Below are 21,610 nucleotides of genomic sequence, written 5' to 3'. Positions count from 1 at the left end.
ATCATGAATGCTGAACTATACGAGATGATATGTTTTAAAATGTACCATCAACTCGAAGTAAAACAGATTATTCCGGAAAGGAATGTATAGATAGTATTCCTGATAACCATCTCAATTTGGAGGAATGCTGATGTGATCTGGTTGCCATGGGGATAGAAACTCAATTTTTTTTTAATTCATTTACACCCTTGGGGAGGTTGTAGTGAGCTGCCTTCTTGAGCCACTGCAGACCCTGTTGTGCAGATACACCCACAATGCTGTTAGGGAGGCAGTTCCAGGATTTTGACCCAGCGACAATGAAAGAACGGCAATATTTCCAAGTCTGGATGATGAGTGGCTTGGAGGGGAACTTCCAGGTGATGGTGTTCTCATCTATCTGCTGCACTTGTCCTTCTAGGTGGTAGTGGTTGTGTGTTTGTAAGGTGCTGTCTAAGGAGCCTTGGTGAGTTTCTGCAATGCATCTTGTAGGTGGTACACACTGCTACACTGTTCGTTGGTGGAGGAGGGAGTGAATGTTTGTGGATGGGGTGCCAGTCAGGCTTTTCCCTTTATTGTGTCGAGCTTCTTCAGTGTTGAGAGCTGCACTCATCCAGGCAAGTGGGGAGTATTCCATCCTGACTTGTGCCTTGTTGATGAAGGACCGGATCTGGGGAGTCAGGGGAGTTACTTGTCGCAGGATTCCCAGCCTCTGACCTGCTCTTGTAGGCGGAGTATTTATATGTCTAGTCCAGTTCAGTTTCTGGTCAATGGTAGTCCCCAAGATGTTAATAATGCAGGATTCAGCAATGGTAATGCCATTAAATGTCAAGGGGCAATGGTTAGATTCTCTCTTGAGGGATATGGTCATTGCCTGGCATTTGTGTGATGTGAATCTTACTTGCCACTTATCAGCCCAAGCCTGGATATTGTCCAGGTCTTGCTGCATTTGCACCTGGACTGCTTCAGTAGCTGAAGAGTTGTGAATGGTGCCGAACATTGTACAATCATCAGTGAACATCCCCACTTCTGACCTTATGATGGAAGGTAGGTCATTGATGAGGCAACTGAAGATGGTTGGGCCAAGGACACTACCCTGAAGAACTCCTGCAGTGATGTCCTGGAACTGAGATGATTGACCTCAAACAACCACAAAGATCTGTGTGCTAGGTATGACTCCAACCAGGGGAGAGTTTTCCCCCTGATTCCCATTGACTCCAGTTTTGCTAGGGTTCCTTGATGCCACACTCAGTCAAATGCTGCTTTGATGTAAAGGGCAGTCACCCTCATCTCAGGAGTTCAGCTCTATTGTCCATGTTTGAACAAAGGCCAGAAGGTCAGAAGCTGAGTGGCCCTGGCAGAACCCAAATTGAGCATCAGTGAGCAGGTTATTGCTAAGCAAGTGTGACTTGATGACCCCATCCGTCACTTTACTGATGATTGAGTGTAGACTGATGGGACAGTAACTGGGTTGGATTTGTCCTGCTTTTTGTGAACAGGACATACATGGGCAATTTTCCACATTGCCAGGTAGATTCCAGTATTGTAGCTGTACTGGAATAGCTTGGCTTGGGGCGTGGCAAGTTCTGAAGCACAAGTCTGCAATACTCCTACCGGAATATTGTCAGGGCCCATAAGTTTTGCAGTATACAGTGCCTTCAGATGTTTCTCGATATCACGCGGAGTGAATGAAGTTGGCTAAAGGCTGGTACCTGTGATGCTGGGGACCTCCGGTGGAGGCCGAGATGGATCATCCACTTGGCACTTCTGGCTGAAGATTGTTGCAATGCTTCAGCCTTTTGCACTGATGTGCTGGTCATCCCCATCATTGAGGATGGGATTATTTGTGGAGTTGCTTAATTGTCCACCACCATTCATGACTGGATATGGCAGGACTGCAGAGCTTAGATCTGATCCATTGGTTTTCAAATTGCTTAGCTCTGTCCAGCATTTGCTGCTTATGCTGTCTGGCACACCAGTAGTCCTGTGTTATAGCTTCACCAGGTCGACACCTCATTTTTAATTATGCCTGGTGCTTCTCCTGGCATGCCCTCTTGCAATCTTCATTGAACAATGGTTGAACCCCTGGCTTGGTGGTAATGGTAGAATGGGGGATATACCAGGCCATGAGGTTACAGGTTGTGGTTGAGTACAATCCTGCTGCTGCAGGTGGCCCACAGCGCCTCATTGATGCGCAGTCTTGAGTTGCTAGATCTTTTCGAAGTCTATCCCATTTAGCATGGTGATAGTGCCACACAGCACGATGGAGGGTATCCTCAATTTGCAGATGAGATTAGGCTCCACACGGATAGTGCAGTGGTCACTCCTACCGATACTGTAATGGACAGATGCATCTGCGGCAGGCAGGTTGGTGAGGATAGGTCAAATAAGTTTTTTTTTCTTGTTGGTTCCCCCCCACCTGATGCTGACCCAGTAAAGCAGCTATGTCCTTTAGGACTCAGCCAGTGGTGGTATTATTGAGCCACTCTTGGTGATAGACATTGAAGTCCCCCACCCAGAGTGCATTCGGCATCACACCACCCTCAGTGCTTCCTCCAAGTAGTGTTCAACTTGGAGGAGCACTGATTCATTAGCTGAGGTTGGGGGTGGGTGGGGTGTGCGGGTGGTGCATGGTAATCAGCAGGAGGTTTCCTTGTCCATGTTTGACCTGATGCCATGAGACATCATGGGGTCCAGAGGTGAAATTGAGGACTCCCAGGGAAACTCCCTCCCCAACTGTACATCACTGTGCCGCCACCTCTGCTGGGCCTGGACACATCCAGGGATGGTAATGGTGGTGTCTGGGGCATGATCTGTAACACGCATGATGCATGTTGCTTCACTAGCCTGTGAGACAGTTCTCCCAATTTGGGCACAAGCCCCCAGCAGGGCTGGGCTGGGTTTGCCATTGTCATTTCTAGTGCCCATGTCAATGCTATTGCGGCCCATGCATTTTCAATCCCTTTTATTGACTTTTAAGCGGTTTGATACAACCAAATGTCTTGCTAGTTCATTTCAGAGGGTATTTAAGAGTCACATGCAGGCCAGGTGAGGTGAGGGCAGTAGGTTTCCTCAATGGACTAACTGGGCTTTTAACAACAATCGACAATGGTTTCTTGGTTATCATTAGGCTTTTGTTTCCAGATTTTTTTTTATTGAATTCAAATTCCACCATCTGCCATGGTAGGATTCAAACCCTGGTTCTTGGGCATTACCTTGAGACAATACACCACCACCTCCCCCTCGAATAGAAACCCAATGAGATGGAGCGTCAGTTTTAACACATTTCACAAAAATCAACAGCTATGACTGAGAAGCAGAAACAAAGAAGCTGCTGCTGTGCAGAAGCAGAGAGAACTTTTGTTCATGACCAAGCAGGATGCTGTTGATGGTTCAGTTTCTGTTGAAAAGGAAGCGAACAGAACAGACAGAGCTCTTGAAGGTTTTAGGAATGGAGAATTGTTGAGGTGTGCGTTGTTGGTGATCATCATATCCAGGAAAACTCAGGCAAAGTAGAATGATTTTTGAAGGATGCTGGAAGTTGCGGGAAGAAGAGAAAATCTCTGCTAAAGAGCTTCAAGTGACTTTGGGACTTTTCCTTTAATGCTACATATCTGCCAGAAATGTGAGACAGAGAATATGAGGCATGTTTTAGTTTCATTAATTAGTTAATGTGAAACTACCTTTCCTTTAATTTGATGTACTGGCTGCATGTTAATTAATATTTGATTTATGTTGATTTTAGTTAGTTGGTTAACATAAAAATCTGTAAAATGAAATCTTGCCTTTCAGGTCATTCTGTTGGCTGTTGGGAAAATCATCCTTTTCAAATGTTCTCAGTCTCTAAGGGGAGCGGGACAGTAGTCGCAGGATAAGAAGTCACTCATTTTGGATTGAGATGAGCAGAAACTTATTCATTCAGAGAGTTGTGATAGGGTCATTTGAGGAAGTCACTTGGGTAGAGGATGAGAGAATTCTGGTTGGCATTATGTAACCGGTCTTTCAGATACCCTTTGATAAGTTTTCTCACTCTATGTTACTTCTAAAAATTGAATCTTTTGGTATCAATAGAAATTTGAAATTTTAGATTAGGAGTTGGTTCCAACCCCCCAGTCAACGGGCAGAATTTTATTCTGGGAGGATTTCATGGTCCCGCTGAAGTCAATGGGCTTTTGAATAGCTCGCCACATTTTATGGCCCCACCCTTTCCACAAAGAGGCTGTAAAATTCCAACCAAAAATTTGTGGTTAACTGAAGTTGTTCAACTTGGATACAAATTACTAGTGGTGTCCCCCAGAGATTAATCTTAGGCCTGTTACTCTTCACGGCCTTTATCAACAGCCTGAAAAGTGATGTATTGATAAGTAAGTAAGTTTGCAGATGACAGCAAAATCTGCAAAGGTTAAAATGGTAGAGGGGTGCAATCAAATCCAAAAGGGATTTATGGGCAGAACTTTCTCCCCGTCTGGCAGTGGGGGGGAGTTCAGGAGCGGGCATGCGGATGCGTGCCTCTGATCGGCGCCCCTGATCGGGGGCGTGTCGCCATTTTATGTGGGCGGGCCTGATGCCCACAAGGAAGCACTATGTGCTCCCTGTGCAGGCGGTGGGGGGAGGGCGGGTGGAATTCCCTGAGCCAAGAGTGTGCTCTATTACGCATGCGCTTGAAAGAGTGCACTCATCTCCCTGAGGCTAAGTGCTGCCTTACGGAGATCGGCTCCACATTAAAAAATGTTAAAAACAAAAAAGAAATCTCTGACATGTCCCCTCATGTGACACTGTCAGATGAGTTGGGATCTGTCCATCATTTTTAGTTTCACTTTTATTAAAAATTTATAAACATACATGAAACCTTATCCTTCCCGTGGATGAGCTTTCATGCTTTTTCCGAAGCCCGCCAGGGCTCCCAGCCTGCCAGCCAACCTCAAGGTTGGACGGGCATGTCCACTAATTACATGAATTACTTTGCCAATGGCCTCAGTTGGCCGTTGACAAGTTGATGGGTGAACAGCTGATTTGGCTGAGCCCCCGCCTACCTGAAAATTGAAATGAGGCGGGGGTGACATCGGGAGTTCCGCGTCATTTTACGCGTCAGCGAGTAGGCCCCTCCCCCAGCTCGCCGAACGGGAAATCCTGGCCCAGGTGTTCTAGACAGGGGGCCACACGTTGCCAAATGGCATTTGATTTTGTTCAGTGCAGTGTCATGCATTTTGGTTTGACCAACACAGAATACAAGTACCATTTGCAGGGAACAAGCTTGAAAGAGGTTGAGAAAGAAAATGTTCTTGGTGTAATTGTGCACAGGTGACTGAAGGTTCATGATCAAAGTATTGAAAATACAGTTAAAGCTATCGAGGTATTAGTTTGGACTCATAAAGCCAGTAAATATAAATTGAAGGACACCATTTTGACACTATATAGGTTGTTGGCGAATTTAGAGTACTGTGGCCAATTCTACTCCCTCCAATGGTGAATGATATTGTGGCCTTGGAAAAAGAATGGTTTCTAGCTTAAAGAAACTCAGACACTCGGATTAGCTCAAGGACCTTGGTCTATTTATTTTAGAGTAGCGCATTCTTAGAGGTGACCTGATTGGGGTGTCTAAAATAATCAAAAGGCTTCATGGTGATCCTATTGATAGATTATTCTAGTTTAGCACATTGGCAGGATGAGGGGACATGAGTTTCAATTATGTAAGAGTAGGAATAGACTGAATGTTAGTCAGTTCTTCTTTTCCCAGAGTCCATTGAACCTCTGGAATACACTGTTAGCTGCGGCGGTGAGCACTGAATCTCTGCAAATCTCCAAGAGGCAACTGGACCAGCTCCTGACTGGGGCAGAGATTACAATGTGTATAAGGTATTAGTGTCTTTATAAATAACACTTGGTCCATGTGATCTCCTGGATTGGATTGTTTGAGGAGGTTGGAGGGGAATTAAACAGTATACGTTTTTCTCTTATTGGCCCTGGGGTATTTTTTTACCTGTCCTAGGAGTTGAATTTTCACTACTAAGGCAAGTATCGCGAGTCGGGAAATTTCTGACCTGCCTTGGTAGAAAATGCGTTGTCAGTCCCTGTTAGTGCTCTAGTGGATGTCTGGGCTCCCAGCCAAGAACACAAAATGAAACAAAAACAAAAAACAAAAAATGCTGGAAAAACTCAGCAGGTCTAACAGCATCTGTGGAGAGAAAGACAGAGTTAACGTTTCGAGTCCGTATGACTCCTCTTCAGCGCCTCGGAGCTTGGCTAAGATCCCAGAAATACATTAGCCTTTTGAAACACCTGTGCTCTAGAGAAAACATTGCTTGATTGACAGCTCTGGCTCTCTAATCTAAACTGTCAATTTCACAATGTTTATTTACACAAGGTTAAGTGGTTTCAAATGCCTGCAATTTCAGCTATAGCAAATTTTACGGGTCACATTTATTGTAGTAATGTTCAGTGGCATTCCCATCACTGAATACCCCACTATCAACATCCTGGGGATAACCATTGACCAGAAGCTGAACTGGACAAGCCATACAAATATTGTGGCTACAAGAGCAGGTCAGAGGTTAGGAATTCTGCAATGAGTAACTCACTTCCTGACTCCCCGAAGCCTGTCCATCATCTACATGGCACAAGTTAGGAGCATGATGGAATACTCCCCACTTGCCTGGATGAGTGCAGCTTCCACAACATTCATGATGCTTGACACCATCCAGGAAAAAGCAGCCCGCTTGCTTGGCACTACATCCACAAACATTCACTCCCTCCACCACCGGCGCAGAGTAGTAGCAGTGTGTACCATCTACAAGTTGCACTGCAGGAATTCATCAAGACTCCTTCGACAGCACCTTCCAAACCCATGAGCACGACCATACAGAGGGACAAGGGTACCACCTAGAAGTTCCCCTCCAAGCCACTCACAATCCTGAACTGGAACTATATTGCCATTCCTTCACTGTCGCTGGATCAAAATCATGGAACTCCCTCCCCAATAGTACTGTGTGTATACCTACATCACATGGACTGCGGCGATTTAAGAAGGCAGATCACCACCACCTTCTCATGAGTAACTAGGAATGGGCAATAAATGCTGGCCCAGCCAATGAAGCCCACATCCCGTGAATGATTAAAAAAAAGTAAAAAGGAATATTTTTTAAGAAAGTGGAATGCTATCAATGAATGACTGTTTTTTAAAAGATTTTTTTTATTCTACTGTCACTAGTGGGTTTGATGTTTCTATACAATGTATACTGGGTGGAAGGGCATGGAAGTGCCCTTGAGGGGAATGGGGGGGCATGGGGGACATGGGGGATGATGGGGGTTGGTTGGGAGTCTTACTTTGGCATGGGGGGGGGGTTGCATGAGGAGGAACTTTTGAACTCACCTTTTAAAAGGTTCCCTCATGCAGACGATGGTTCACGACTTCTCTGAGGTGTCATGAAGTCTTTGAAAAGCAGGCCTGGCTCTATTACAATTGCAGAGGCATAGGACATGCCTAGCCCTGCAATGGAGCCAGCCAGGTCGGGAGTGCAGGACATGGGCTTTAAATCCAAACCAACTTGCACCCTTTAATGGCCCTGTTGAAAACTTGAAAGCCCAGGAATCCAGTCTCAGCCCCCATTTAATAAATGTATTTTTATTCATGGGATGTGGGTGTCACTGGCTAGGCCAGCATTTATTGCCCAGTCCTAATTGCATTTGTTCAGGGGGCATTTAGGAGTCAGCCACAGTGCTGTTGGTCCAGAGTCACATATAGGCTAGACTAGGTAAGGAGAGCAGATTTCCTCCCCTAAAGGACATTAGTGAACCAGATGGGTATTTGTGACAATGGTTTTATAGTCATCATCAGACTTTTAATTGCAGGTAGTTATTAGATTCAAATTCCACCATGTGGCATGGTGGGATTTGAATCCAGGTCCCCAGAGTCTCTGCAGTATTAGTCCAGTGGCAATAACACTACACCACCACCTCCCCAAACAAAGGGCTCCCAAGTTATCCCGACTTGGTGAAAAACTGAGGGCACAGTGTCACAGTGCAGTTTGATGGCCAGGGTATGAGGGTGCGGTAGAGATATTATTGCTGATTTAATAAATAATTGTAGTCATCCAAATGCTAACCAGAATGGGTTGTCTCATGGAGTCAAATTGCTCATTGATTCATTTTACTAAAACTGATATCTGCTTTTGGTCAAGTTAGTGATACTGGGTTTATCTCAAGAATAATACAAAAGGAAGCATAAATGACTTGCAGTTTATTGTTTCTACAGTGTACATGTTGATCTCACTGATGGTGTCCTGATAACTCCTGGCAGCAGAAACCACCTATAAACCAATGATTTGAAACTAACTTGCTGCTTTAAATAACAATTCATTTCTTCCCAGAATTTTTGAAGTGTTTTTTCCTGCTGTGTTTTGTCTACCTCAGAGGTGTTTTAAATGGTTTATGGGTACTGAAGATAAGATTTGGATTGTTGGGAACAGTTTTGGGCTGATGGAATGACAGGAAGGACAGTTATGCTAAGATGGTAATCTGTATGTCTAGAGTTGGAGACAACGTGTGGTTGATTTCAATTGGACTTTGGATTTTGCTTATTGACTCAACATGGATTCCAAAATCCGCCCCACATCAAAGATAATTGAAACTATAAAATCTAACATTATACTGGATTATCAAACCTTTCGATTAATAAATAATATTGATAACAAAAACACAGCTGTGTTTTTCACACTTTCCAATTTTAATGGGGTTAAAGATTAACCCCAACAAATCACTTTTGATTTTTAACATATTGTTAAAATGATTATACTCAATAAAGTGCTTCACTCATCTTATTTTATTCAATGGTTCCTTCTCTCTGTTTCATTTTCCATGGAGGAACTAACCTATGAGGAGAACTGAACAGAATGTTGAATGGCGGAAGCAGCACATTGGATAGTGAGCAGTGTCTGCAGAACTGGCCATCGTACCTCAGGGAGGACATTATTGTACTCAAGAGGATGCAAGATAGGTGATAACAGTAATTTCAAATCTGGGGATTCTAAATTGTGAAGAGAAGTGAGAACATTTATCGTTAGCTTGTGCCTTTGATACCCCCAGGACATCCCAAAATGCTTCAGAAACAATTGATTACTTGTGAAATGTAGCCACTGTTGCATTGTTGGAAAATTTGGTAGCCATTTTAGGTGCCCTAAGATTCCTAAAACAGCAATCAGTCAAATGTTGGTTGAGGGGCAAAGCTTAGAGAGGACAATTCCCTTGCTCTTCTCAAAAAAAACTTACTGTTACCCTATTAAATTAATAAACTACATAAACTATTTTTTTAAATACAAGTCTATAATAAGTCTATTTCTTTCTGTTAACTTTAATTAGTCTAATATATAGAGGCTTGGCATCATATCTCAATCCCATGGAGTGCACATCCTGTACCATGTGGGAACTCCAGGATGCTTCCTTCAACCACATGCACAGGAAGTGTCAAGCAGCATGAACTCCAGGTTTCAAAAAGGAATTGTATAAGATCCTAAAAATAAAAGTGTACAGGGTCATGGGCATAGGGCAGGTGAGTGGTACTAGTAGAATTGCTCTTGCTGAGGGTAGTTACAGACTAAATGGGCCAAATGGCCTCCTTTTTTGCCATAGCATTCTCTGATTCTAGAAGGTGACAGAGAGGACCCTGATTGCAGTAGGCAAGATATTAAAGAACATAGATAAAATTTAAACCCTGGAGCTCCCTCCCTAACAACACTGAGAGTGTACCTATACAACAAGCTCTGCAGCAGTTCAAGAAGACAACTCACCACTACTTTGTTGAAGGCAATTAGGGAGGGGCAATAATTACTGACCTTTCCAGCAATGCTCATATCCCACAAATGAAAACAAGAACACTCCTACAGGCCTGGCCAGATGCCTCAAGCAGGAGGCATTGGTTGAAACTAGTAAAAAGACATGAATCAAGAATAACTTTTCCACATAGAGATGGCAGAAGCTTTTCCTCTTTAATAATTTTCAGGCCTTGGGACCATTTGCGGGTCCTGACCCTGCTCGTTACAGAAGTACATCCTGCGGAGTGATCTTACAGGAGCTGGCCAATTAACAGTCCATCTCCATGTTCACTGCCTAATTAAGATGGGGCATGGATGCAGGAGACTGTGGCTGGGTCAAAACCCTGGAACTCCCTTCCTAACAGCACTGTGGGTGTACCTACACCACGTGGACTGCAGTGGTTCAAGGTGGCAGCTCACCATCACCTTCTCAAGGGCAATTAGGAATGGGAAATAAACGCCAGCCTAGCTATGCCCACATCCCATAAATGAATAAAAAAGCAATGGGGGGCCCTGCAGAGCTGAACAACTGGCAGCCCCACTGGGAGAGGTGGGAACTGCTGAGGCAGAGGGAAAACCTGAGGGCTTCGCAAAATGGAGGTGTTGTCGAAATACTTCGGAGGGCTTATTAAAAATGAAGGCCCAGAGCTATTATCAGCATGGCTTTGTAATTGTGGCATGGACAACTGCCTCTGAGGTCCCTCAACTCCCACTGTGAGGCTGCCTCTGATGCCCTGTCATGCTCCTGGCACAGTGTGGGGCCTGCACGCCTCCTGTAAGATTTCATTGCTGCTCACAGTTAAATGCCATTTGTCCCTTTACAAACCATGATTGGCGACCCCACCACAGCTGCTGCCACACAGAGCCTGTCATCAGGAAAATTCCCTGGAGTCAGGAGAACAACTGGTGGATCTTGGATCAATTTCACACACACTCCACACATCCAAAGTTACCTTCAAGTGGCTGGGCAGATGCATCCCAGAGGAACAGCCTTTCTGGAAAGTAAGTGGAGGCAAATACTTTATATTCCATTCCAGATACCGTGTTAGTTAGATGAAGGAATGTTCGATGTGTTTCCTTTATCTCAAAGATTGGCCAAATAACTACCTTCAGCTGTATTTATCTAAGGATATATCATCTGATTAATTCATAGCATGATTACCGTACAACATCTGCAGACCTTTCTCTCTGGTTTCCAGTCTTTACGCATGAAATAGTGAACACGTGAAATTTAAGGATCTCCTCAAGATCTAGTTTGGTGGAAGAACACTTTAGCCATGTGGCATCCTATCAGCCTTTACTATTGCTTTGGTAAGAAAAACTATTGGGCTGAATTTTCCCAGCCTCGTGGAGGTGAATTCAGAGGCAGGGGGACTGGGGAAAATCAGATTGTTGCTCATCAGGATGGCTTCCTGTCACTGTCTTGCCTCTAATTGTGTTTCCTTGGGCTTTCTGTGTGTTTGCTGTACCCATGATCCATAATTGAGTAATAAAGGCAGACAGATTGTCACCTCCCATAGGATTGTGCCAGGGGCGGGGTGGTGTGGATTTCAGACACCAATGGGGTCAAGACCTGGGAATGGTCTCACATCAGGTTCCCTTTGTGAGGCCAGATAGTGGGTGCTAGTTTACTATTATGAATGCAGTTACTCTCAATAGTCTGCTTCCTGTATTTGCATTTAGTACGGTTAACATAGCCTGGAACTTTGTCTAACTGGAACTTGAAGTCAAATATTACAACCAAGCTAATCTATCATGCATTATAAACAAGGATATTGACATTGTCCTTATCTCTGTCACACCACTGCTATGGAATTTGCAGTTTGTCATTTAAGATTAGGTCAACAGCCGTTTGAACTTGAGAGAGACAGATTGTTGAAATGGGAAAGTGAAAAGAAAGTTGAAAAAGAATGAAGGTAAGTTGAAAACAAAAGTGGAAAACATGAAAGTTAAAAAGAAAACATAAAGAGATTTGATTTGTTACAAATTTCTGGTATTGATATCAGGTATCTAAATTATGATTAATTCTTACCTACAGTTCAAATAGAAAGTTTGATAAACTCAGAACATGACACCACTACACATTCCATATTGCTTAATACTTGTTGAATTCAGACAAATTGCACACGCCCAGCTTGCTGGCAGGCGCTATCCATTTACCTTGATCCAAATCTGAGATTAGTTCAAGGAAAAGGGAGGCGATGGTGTAATGGCAATCCAGAGACTCAGGGTAATACTCTGGGGACCTGGGTTTGAATCCCACCTTGGCAGGAGGTGGCATTTGAATTTAATAGAAATCTGGAATTAAAAGTCTAATGGCAACCATGGACAACTGTTGTAAAAACCCATTTGATTCACTAATGTCCTTTAGGGAAGGAAATCTGTCATCCTTACCTGGTCTGGCCTACATGTGACTCCAGACCCACAACAATTTGGTTGACTCTTAAATGCCCTCTGAAATGGCCTAGCAAGCCAGTCAGTTGTAACAAACTGCTACAAAGTCACAAAAAAGGAATGAAACTGGATGGACCACCCGGCATCGACCTAGGCACCGGAAACGACAACAGCAATCTCAGCCCTGTTGACCCTGAAAGTCTTCCTTATAACATCTGGGGACTAGTGCCAAAATTGGGAGAGCTGTCTCACAGACTAGTCAAGCAACAGCCTGACATAGTCATCCTCAAGGACTCATATCTGACAGTGTTGGAGTTATCAGTCTAGCATGTCACTGCATTGTAGGGTACAGAAAAGGCCAACAGACTTACATTCAGCAACAGTGATCTACCCAGGTATCCAAGCAAAGTCACTGGATGATCATTGAATTTGAATCCTTAAGGATGGCCACAGTCGTAAAGAGAGATCTATAACAGTAACTGGTTTGAAACACAAGATGAAGTGAAATTGTATGATATCAGCACATGAACTTTGACTGGAATTATAATCATCCTAAATTGTTCATTCAAAAGTTTGCATGCTGACAGGACATAATGTGAGTTCAACCCATTGGTGATGATGACTTACAAAACTGACTTACAAAAGTTATTCCTTATTCCTTTCCCATGTTCTAGGTCCTCCTACCTCTTTCTCCATGAACTAGGATCCTCCTGCCAATCTGTGACCTAATGCTAGATGAGCAGCTGGAAATGTGTTGCCCTTTCATTCCTCCCCTCCTCCAGTGCAGGAATACACGTCTAACACTTACCATCTAGCTTATCACTTAGCAAGGGCTTGGTGGTATTGTCGCTGGAGCAGAAGCCCAGGGTAATTCCCTGAGGACCTGGGTTTGAATCCTGTCATGGCAGATGGTGGAATTTGAATTCAATAAAAATCTGGAGTTAGAAGTCTAATGATGACCATGAAACCATTGTGGATTGTTGTAAAAATCTATCTGGTTCACTAATGCCCTTTAGGGGAGGAAATCTGCTGTCCTTACCTAGTTGTGACTCCAGACTAGTTGGCTCTTAAATGCTCTCTAAACAAAGACAATTAGGGATGGGCAATAAATGCAGATCTAGCCAATAAATTAAATAAATCACCTGGTAGCATTGGCACTTGGAGTCTTGTGGCATGAGTAGATTTGGTGCTGCAGTTGTCTGCACCATTACACTGCCCAGTTACAGAGGCAGTTTAGCAATTAACACTAAGCAGTGCTGTAAAGTTATGCCAGTCATGTATTATATTTTATGATTCCAGGTGGCTGTACAAAATCTGAATAGGCTTTTGATCCGCTCTATTCACATCACAAGAAAGCTGTTGTTTGAATCTGTGTGAATGCAATAAAACCTTGATTATAATTGCAGTGTAATTAGATAGTAATGGAAATTCAACCAGCTATAAAATCCTATAAATATCAATCCTTCCTGCATGATGAGTGTGGCTGAATCAAGTCAAAAAGGACCACAGAATCAAACATTCAAAGGTGCTGTATATGTATATGAAACACTAGGGCACCCCTAGTGCAAACTGGAAGCTATCAATACCACAACCAGCCTACACCTGCCCAGTCCACTGCCAGCTGTTTCCTCTCCCTGCACTGACAAGAATGTTTTTCTATACTGGTGCACTTTTGCATGACAATTGAGTGAGAGTCAAGGAACCCAACAAACACAGATAACCTGTTTCTGTGTGTTGAAAACAATACAAGACTGAGGTGAAGGTACATCCTGAAATGTTTAACAAATAACAAACCACAAAGAGTTCCCCTTACTGCTTAGTAACAACCTACAGTTGAGGAGTATCCCATGGTTGAAGATGTGGTCAGTGCTGATTTGGCTTGAGGGGTTGACTCATGCACACTGCATAAAACAACCTTACTGTACCTCACCCAAGTGGCTTCTGTGCACATGTGCACCTCAACACTGAATGAGAGATTGTAGGAACTGGGATTGTGTGTGTGGGATGATGGGGAATGGGAGAGGGATGAGGTGATGTTGATAGTCCCAAATTTACACTTTCCAAGTCTGGCTAGTGATCAGGAGAAGGTTTTTGGGTGGGGTGGAGTGGTATAACAGTTTTGTGGTTCAGGCTGAATGAATCAGTGGGTCTTTTCCTACATCTCATTGTTCATATGTTCATATGTTCTTTTTCCCATTTTCTCCCTAACTCTTGCTGTGGAACAGTTGCCCCCATGGACCTTTATTCTTGTGTTGTAAATAGCTAACTTTATAGGGTTTTATAGCTGGTTGAATTTCCATTACTATCTAATTATACTGCAATTATAGTCAAGATTTTATTGGAGTCATGTAGATTCAAACAACAGCTTTCTTGTGATGTGAATAGAGTGGATCAAAAGGCGAATCATATCCAATAATGATCCTGTTATCTAGCAATCCACCCAAAGATGTTAATGATAGTTCAGTGGTAGCCCGCTTGCCTCTAATTCAGATTGTCGTGTGTTTGAATCTGGCTTCAAAGATCTGATCATATAATCCAGATCGGTACCTCAGTGCTCTACTGATAGAGTGCCATTTTTTGCATCAAACTGAGTTAGGTGTAAAAAAAGATCCGCTGGCATCATTTCAAAGAAGGATAATGTCCTGGCCAATATTTATTCCTCGACCAACATCACAAAAGCAGGTTGTCTGGTCTTATCTCATTGCTGTTTGTGGCATCTTGCAAATAGCTGCCATGTTTCCTAGATTTCAATAGTGACAACACTTCAAAAGTACTTACTTGACTGTAAAGCCTTTGGGGATGTCCTGAGGCTACATAAAGCCGATCAATAAACACCAGACTTTCTTAGCATCCATTTTCCAGCAGGAATCATAAAATAGATTTTGTTTCCCTACCTAAATCAAGGAAGCAAAACTAAAATAAACTAATTCAGCAGAAACTGGGCACTGGAGCAGAAGCGTTCTACTTCTGTGGTTTATTTTGCACCAGGTGGTGCCTTTAATCGCCAGGTTATTGGAGGAATTATTAAACTTGTTTTTATCTAAATTGTTAACCTTTCAATAATAGTTCCTGATCACCACTCTCTGCTTCACCAAGTAAGTTGGAAGTGAGAAGGGGGAAGTGATTTTGCTCATGACAAAGTTTCTGCATGAACATGTTTCGAGCATAAGGACAATTGTAGCCAATAATGCTACATACACAAACACAAGAAACAGGAGTAGGGAGAGGCCTTAGGGCCCCTTGAGCCTGTTCCACCCTTCAATAGGATTATGACACATCTCTACATCACTCCAAATCCTACACTCATAATCCTTGATTCCCTTGGGGCCCAAAAATCGATCAGTCTGAGTCTCAAATATACTCAATGAGTGATCATCCACAGCCTTCTGGGGCAGAAAATTCTATTTATCTCAGTCCCAAATGGCCAATCTTTATTGTGACACTATACCCACTATTTCTAGACTCCTCAGCCAGGGGGATATGATCTCCCAGCATGCGGAGTTGACTTGAAGTTGAACAGGAAATACACAGGATTTTTCAACACTCCCTGATCCCTCTCACACTGGGTGGAAGTGTCATGGAATCGGAGCTGTGGGACTTCGCTTGCCGAGAAAGCTGTTCTACTGGGCACTTCTTTTAAACTGCTGAATGCAGGTGAGGACACTACTAATGCTGGGCTTTCTTTCTCTTTTCATGTGAATAAAGTCACTTTTGTAAGGCATTTGATACTTTGTGTATTTCTGTGATGCTGTAAGGACCTCCTTTGTTTCTTTTTAATATGTATTATCTTTATACTTGTGTCAAAATGTAACCAGCTGTGAGGTGGACCAATATCCTGAGCTCAGAACTGGGTGGTAGGAACATGGAGTGCGGAGGACATCGGACGAGGATTTCTGATCGAAGAAGTCAATGCTGAAGCTCATATGGAATTTTTTTAAAAATGGAATTTAAAAAAAAATAAAGACTATGGACAAGTATATTCACACACACAGACACAGATGTGTCAGGACATGCCACTGGGGCAGTGGCTAAATACCAGACACCCTGACTACAGAAACTAATCTAGACAATGGTCCCTTGGGTATGTGTGAATGGCTCTCCTGCTGCCTCACCACCCATTGCTGGCAGGTACCTGGAGACAGCCCCTGCTGAGAGCAGGAAATGACCATGTGCAGGCTCTCTCTGCATGGCCAGGGTGGGATTGATAATCCAATTGGATGACTCAATTTAAGACATTACCCTATGTGCCAAGAGAGCAGGGTCAGAAAGGGGTATAAAGCCATAGCTCTCTAGGACACCACTGCTGCAGCAGGAAGTGTGACTTGGTCAATCACGGGAAGTCATGTGGAAGAATTCGTTCAGTGGTCCGGCCACCCGGGGACAAGCTCCTGTACACAGGTCTTACTAAGCAACTGGTGTTCTAAGCATATACTATTGCTTAGTGGGTTAATAAAGGTTTTCCACATAGAGTGGAAATTTTAGCCTTAGTCTGTTTAGTGTCGTTGATACAGAAGTACAAGTGAGGACCTTAGAGGATAATAAGCCCCCTGGTTAAAAGTCCTGCACTTAGATACAACAGACATTCTGGATCTTGTAAGGTATTTTTACCCTCTAGGGGGTTTCACAGCACATTGCAAAAGATGCACAAATATTTTAAATTATTCTTTCTGGAAGGGTGACACAGAAATTTGGATATATATGGATGTCATGAAGAAAAGACTTTCATTTATGCACCACCCTTCATGACATCAGGACATCCCAAATGGCTTTACAGTGAAAAACATGTTTTAGAATTTAGTCATTGTTATAATGTAGGGTCCAAAGCCAGGTTTGTGCACAGCAAGATCCCACAAATAGCAATGAGATAATGACCAGCTAATCTGCTTCAGTGATTTTGGTTGAAAGGTAGATATTGACCAGGACAGCAGGGAGAACTCTCTTGCTCTTCTTTGAAACAGTTCCATGGGGTGTTTTGTATCCAACTTAAAGGGTAGATAGGCCCTTGCTTTGACATCTCATTTAAAGGCCTCGGGTGGAATTTAATGCATTCCACGTGGCGGGTCCTGATGCTTCTGGGAGCAGAATCGGCCAGCCAATAGCGATTGTGTGGTGGCTGGCCAGTTAACAAGCCATATATGCATGATCCACTGAATGTGTCAGGAGCAACCTGGAAGGAAGAAAACTCAGACGCAGCTGCTGGCATCACATTGTCTGGCACCATTTTTAAATGCCAGCTAATCTTGCCTTTCTGTGTGTCTGAGTTGCATTGGTGACCATTTCTAATCAGCATTAATGCAGGCAGTAGCACTCACCTTCAGATAAACATTATAAGATCTGGAGGTGCAAGTTGAGGTTCCTCCAATGCACACTGTCATGTTATTATAATGAGATAATACCTTGGGCTTATTTACTGGAAAAGGCACAAGGCACCAAAAGCTCGTAAGGGATTGGAAAAACACGTTGTGGGTTCATTTATTAAGACTAGGCACATGAGGACAGTTATACACAGATATAAGGCTTGAAGACAACAGAGATGTGCATGTGTGTGCTCTGCTCTAAGCAAAAGTGAAACTAAGAATGTGTGACAAGACACATTTCCCTTCTAGTGATGTCATGCTGATTCCCCTTAAAGGCATATTACAGTACACACCAGGCAAATCAGAGAGGTCAGTGCCTCAAGCTCTATAAGAAGAACCTGAGAGAAGCTTGAGGAGACTTGGTAATGGCCAAAGTCTCCAAGACAATGGCACCATGGTTTTCCTCTAGGTGGTTGAGAACAGGGCAAGACTTTGTTCCCTGCAGATGGCAAGAGAAGGCCATCTTGATTAATCGAGGAAGCCTAGACAGAGATTGCTGCGTAGGTCAGCAGCTATAGGGTCCAGAAGTGCTACTGGGTACAGTGCCACAAGTGTGTCAATGACCTCCTCCTGCAAACTGCAAGGGTGAGTCTGATCATGATAGTTCAAGGCATGAGGTGTCTCAACGAGGAGGGAGCAAGAAAGGAGTGTCCCAGGAGCAGTGACCTCAGGAACAATGGCATTATGTGGATTGCTGGTCTTTGTCTCTCAATGACAGGATGCCCCTAGACTTTTGTGAGTGGATGCGTGTGTGACACAATATGGTGAACCCATCACACTCCTGAAAGGATGCCAAGTGAGGATGGTGAGAAATTATCATTATCTGGAGACCCTTTTGACCTTCTGCTTACAGGAGAAAAGGGCCCACATCACCAGGGAAACATGAGCCAGCCCTCAAGCATTAACATCGGTGGAAATGGAAGCTCTGGAACTGGTTGGGGAGCAGGGAGGCCAGACCATGGAGAAATCGGTGTCATGGGCGATGACAATGAGGAGCACTTCTCAGTGGTGTCACCCTGTGGGCACAAAGAAGGTTTGTGATTCACAAGAATGGAAGGATTATTTGCAAGGGGTCTGGAACTAAGTCTCTTCCTTACTCCATGCAGATATTGGGGCCCCAGAAAAACATGCAGCAGATCAGCCACAGATGAACCACTGTATTCCAGCTTTGGGGAGGATGGTGGCCATTTTTCAGAGGATGCAGTGTTACATCATTCCCCACAGCGTCCACCAGTGCAATAACTCAGTGCGTTCGCGATATGACTCGAGTTCACAATCTGGTGAGTGCATCACAGGCATGGGGCTGTGTGTGACAGCTGATTCTCCCAACAGCTGAAGAGCTGATGGAGGCCAGGCCCATGTGGACCCCGAGGCTGATGATGGGCCTCTGGTGTTGGCCAAACTGAATGTGCTGGAGCAGTAGCGTAGAACAGGGAACATCTGGTGGAGCTGCCAGAGGTTATTTACATTGTTATAAATATGAAGTTTGTAAAACTGTTATGTTTTTGGACTGTGTCTTTAATTTAGGCTCAGATGGAGGAATGAATAGGGTCATGTGACCTGCTCTGACTTCTGTCCGACAGCAAACTTGGGTGGCTTGGTGTTAAAGGGGGAAGAAGGTGTAAGATATTCACACCTGTAAATAATGACTGAGCAGCTGTGCTGACAGTGGTTAGGCTGTTAGTCTCCAGATCCCAAGGATGTGTTAGGAATGTCAGGTTTTATAAACTGTTATACTTTAAACTATCTAACTAATTCCAAGATAGAATGAATCTTTAGAGGTTAGCTAAACAGCATTTTTACTTGGATACAAGACCCATGTCATTCATGATGCCATGGAGATGGGCTTTGAGAGGGAAGAAGTCCATAGCAAATTATTGTATCATCGGGTTTCAAAATATCAATGAAGCTCAAAGACAGCTTCAGTCTGCAAGGATCTGAGAGAAAGAGAGAGAGAGTGAGAGAGGGCAGAGAGATGGAGGCAGCAAGTTTCTATTGTTCACCACGCAGGATGCGGGTGGGAGTTCACACTCAGATTGAAGAGACCACATTGACGAGGGTTTAACAAAGCTGGAAGGTTCATCCAGCTTTAGCTAGAGGGAAGAATCTCCAATTTGTCCCTCACCATGAAAATCAGTTCTGGGATCAGGAATTAGCCAGCTGGAAAAGGGGAAAAAAAGGATGCAAGCCCTTGGGAGCTAAGGATTGCTTTGGACTGGTTCCAGGAGAATGAAGTATCCACTTAAGGGACAGAGTAAAGTATAACCATGCATGGTGATTTTCAGTCATTGTAAATGTTAATGGGAGATCTTCTTGTCATGCTATTATAATGAAAACCTTGAGCTTATTTACTGTATAAGACACAAGGCACCAATTGGTCATAAGGGAATGGGTAAATATGTGTAGGTTCATTTATTAAGATGAGGCACATGAGAACAGATATACATAGATATAATGCTTGATGACATCAGAGCTGTGTATGCTCTGCTCAAAGCAAAAGTAGACTGGATCGTATGATATATTTTCCTTCTAGTGATGTCATGCTGATATCCCTTAAAGACATTACAATACTTTTCAGTAATTTAGAATATCAATTGTCAACAGAAATAGTGTTTAGTCATGTTGTTTTTAGTTTGTGTGTTACAGTCGAAGTCTTAAAACTTGAAAACTTGTGTGATCCTTTCAGTCATTCATTTTTTTTCTTTTTAAAAGTTATGGTCTCTAGGAGGTTGTAACAACAGTCATGTGTGGAGGTGGAGGAGTCCACCCAGACCATGAGTTCTGCCATGCCTCAGGTGTGTGAGTGCATGGTTCCCCCATGGAGTGGTTGGTGAGCCAAATCCAGCAGAACACTGAGTGGCTATGTGTTCAGACCTGCATACCATCACCTTGGCTATGAGATCAACGCAATAGTGGCTAGGTGAGAGGGTAACTTGAGTTTGGAATCCCATCCAGGTCAATGTACCACTCCGGTATCAGGGGTTGGGGGGGGGGGGGGGGGGGGGGGGGGGGGGGGTGCGGCGGTGGGTTAGTTGTTGTCATGCACTGAGAGGAAGCAGGAACTTCAGACTGTCATATCTGAGGGCTTATCTCATGATGCTACCAGGTTAGAAAGTTGTAGCTCTCCCCCTAAGAACCAGTGCAAGAGGCCACAAAGGAGGCCTCTGCTCTGATGAGAGACCCTCAGTATACTGGGCCTTTCAAGGTTTTGAGTACCCAGAGGACATCTGCCAAGGTCATCTCAGGCAACAGGGAACCATACAAATGCACCTCGTCATAGCAATTGTAAACGTTTTTGGAAGATGAATTAGCTGCACCATAGTGGCGCGATAAAAATGTCTTCACAGGTATTGTGCAACTTGTACTTCTGATGAAATTGTGAGGACAGATTTTGTCCTGTGTCAGTTGTTCAGTTTCATATATCCTCTGAACGGAAATGACGTGCCTTGTGCCTCTAAGGTGTTGTTATGTGGTGATGTCATTGTTGCTTGGCCATCCCCTTGATGAGGCACTGGGCATGAAGGGGATATGAGATGGACTGTAGAAATGTTGTAGATGTAGGGGAGAAGCTAGTCTCCAGTGATGGGTGAATACCTAATCTTTCAGAAACTTCATGGATGCAAAATCAACTCTGAATAAAGGTTTTACAACCCTCCCTAGCACACTGCTCCAGTGCTCTGACTTCAGATTCCTGCTCTGGATTATGATGTCCTGCTTCTTCATCTTCCTCCTCCACATCCACCTTTTCAAAGGATGACACAGTCTCCTGGAACTGATTGTTGTAATGTGCCTTTAAGGGGTAGCAGCACACCATCACTTTAAGGGAAGTATGTCATGTGATCCAGCTTCAGTTTCACATTGGCCCAGAGTAGAACACAGACACACAGCTCTGCTGCTGATGTCAAGCTTCCTGTCCATGTTTACCTGTTCACATGGGCATGGAATTAATAAATGAACCAACAATGTATTTGCACAATCCCTTATGAGTGATTGGTGCCTTTATATCTTTATAAAACACATGACACGGTGGCAGCAGTGATTCCTTTGAAATGACATAGTGCCCAATCTGGCAGCAAG

This window comes from Carcharodon carcharias, chromosome 23 (assembly GCF_017639515.1).
Source record: "Carcharodon carcharias isolate sCarCar2 chromosome 23, sCarCar2.pri, whole genome shotgun sequence".
In the NCBI taxonomy this organism is placed as follows: domain Eukaryota; kingdom Metazoa; phylum Chordata; class Chondrichthyes; order Lamniformes; family Lamnidae; genus Carcharodon; species Carcharodon carcharias.
Note: the sequence above shows the minus strand (reverse complement) of the source record.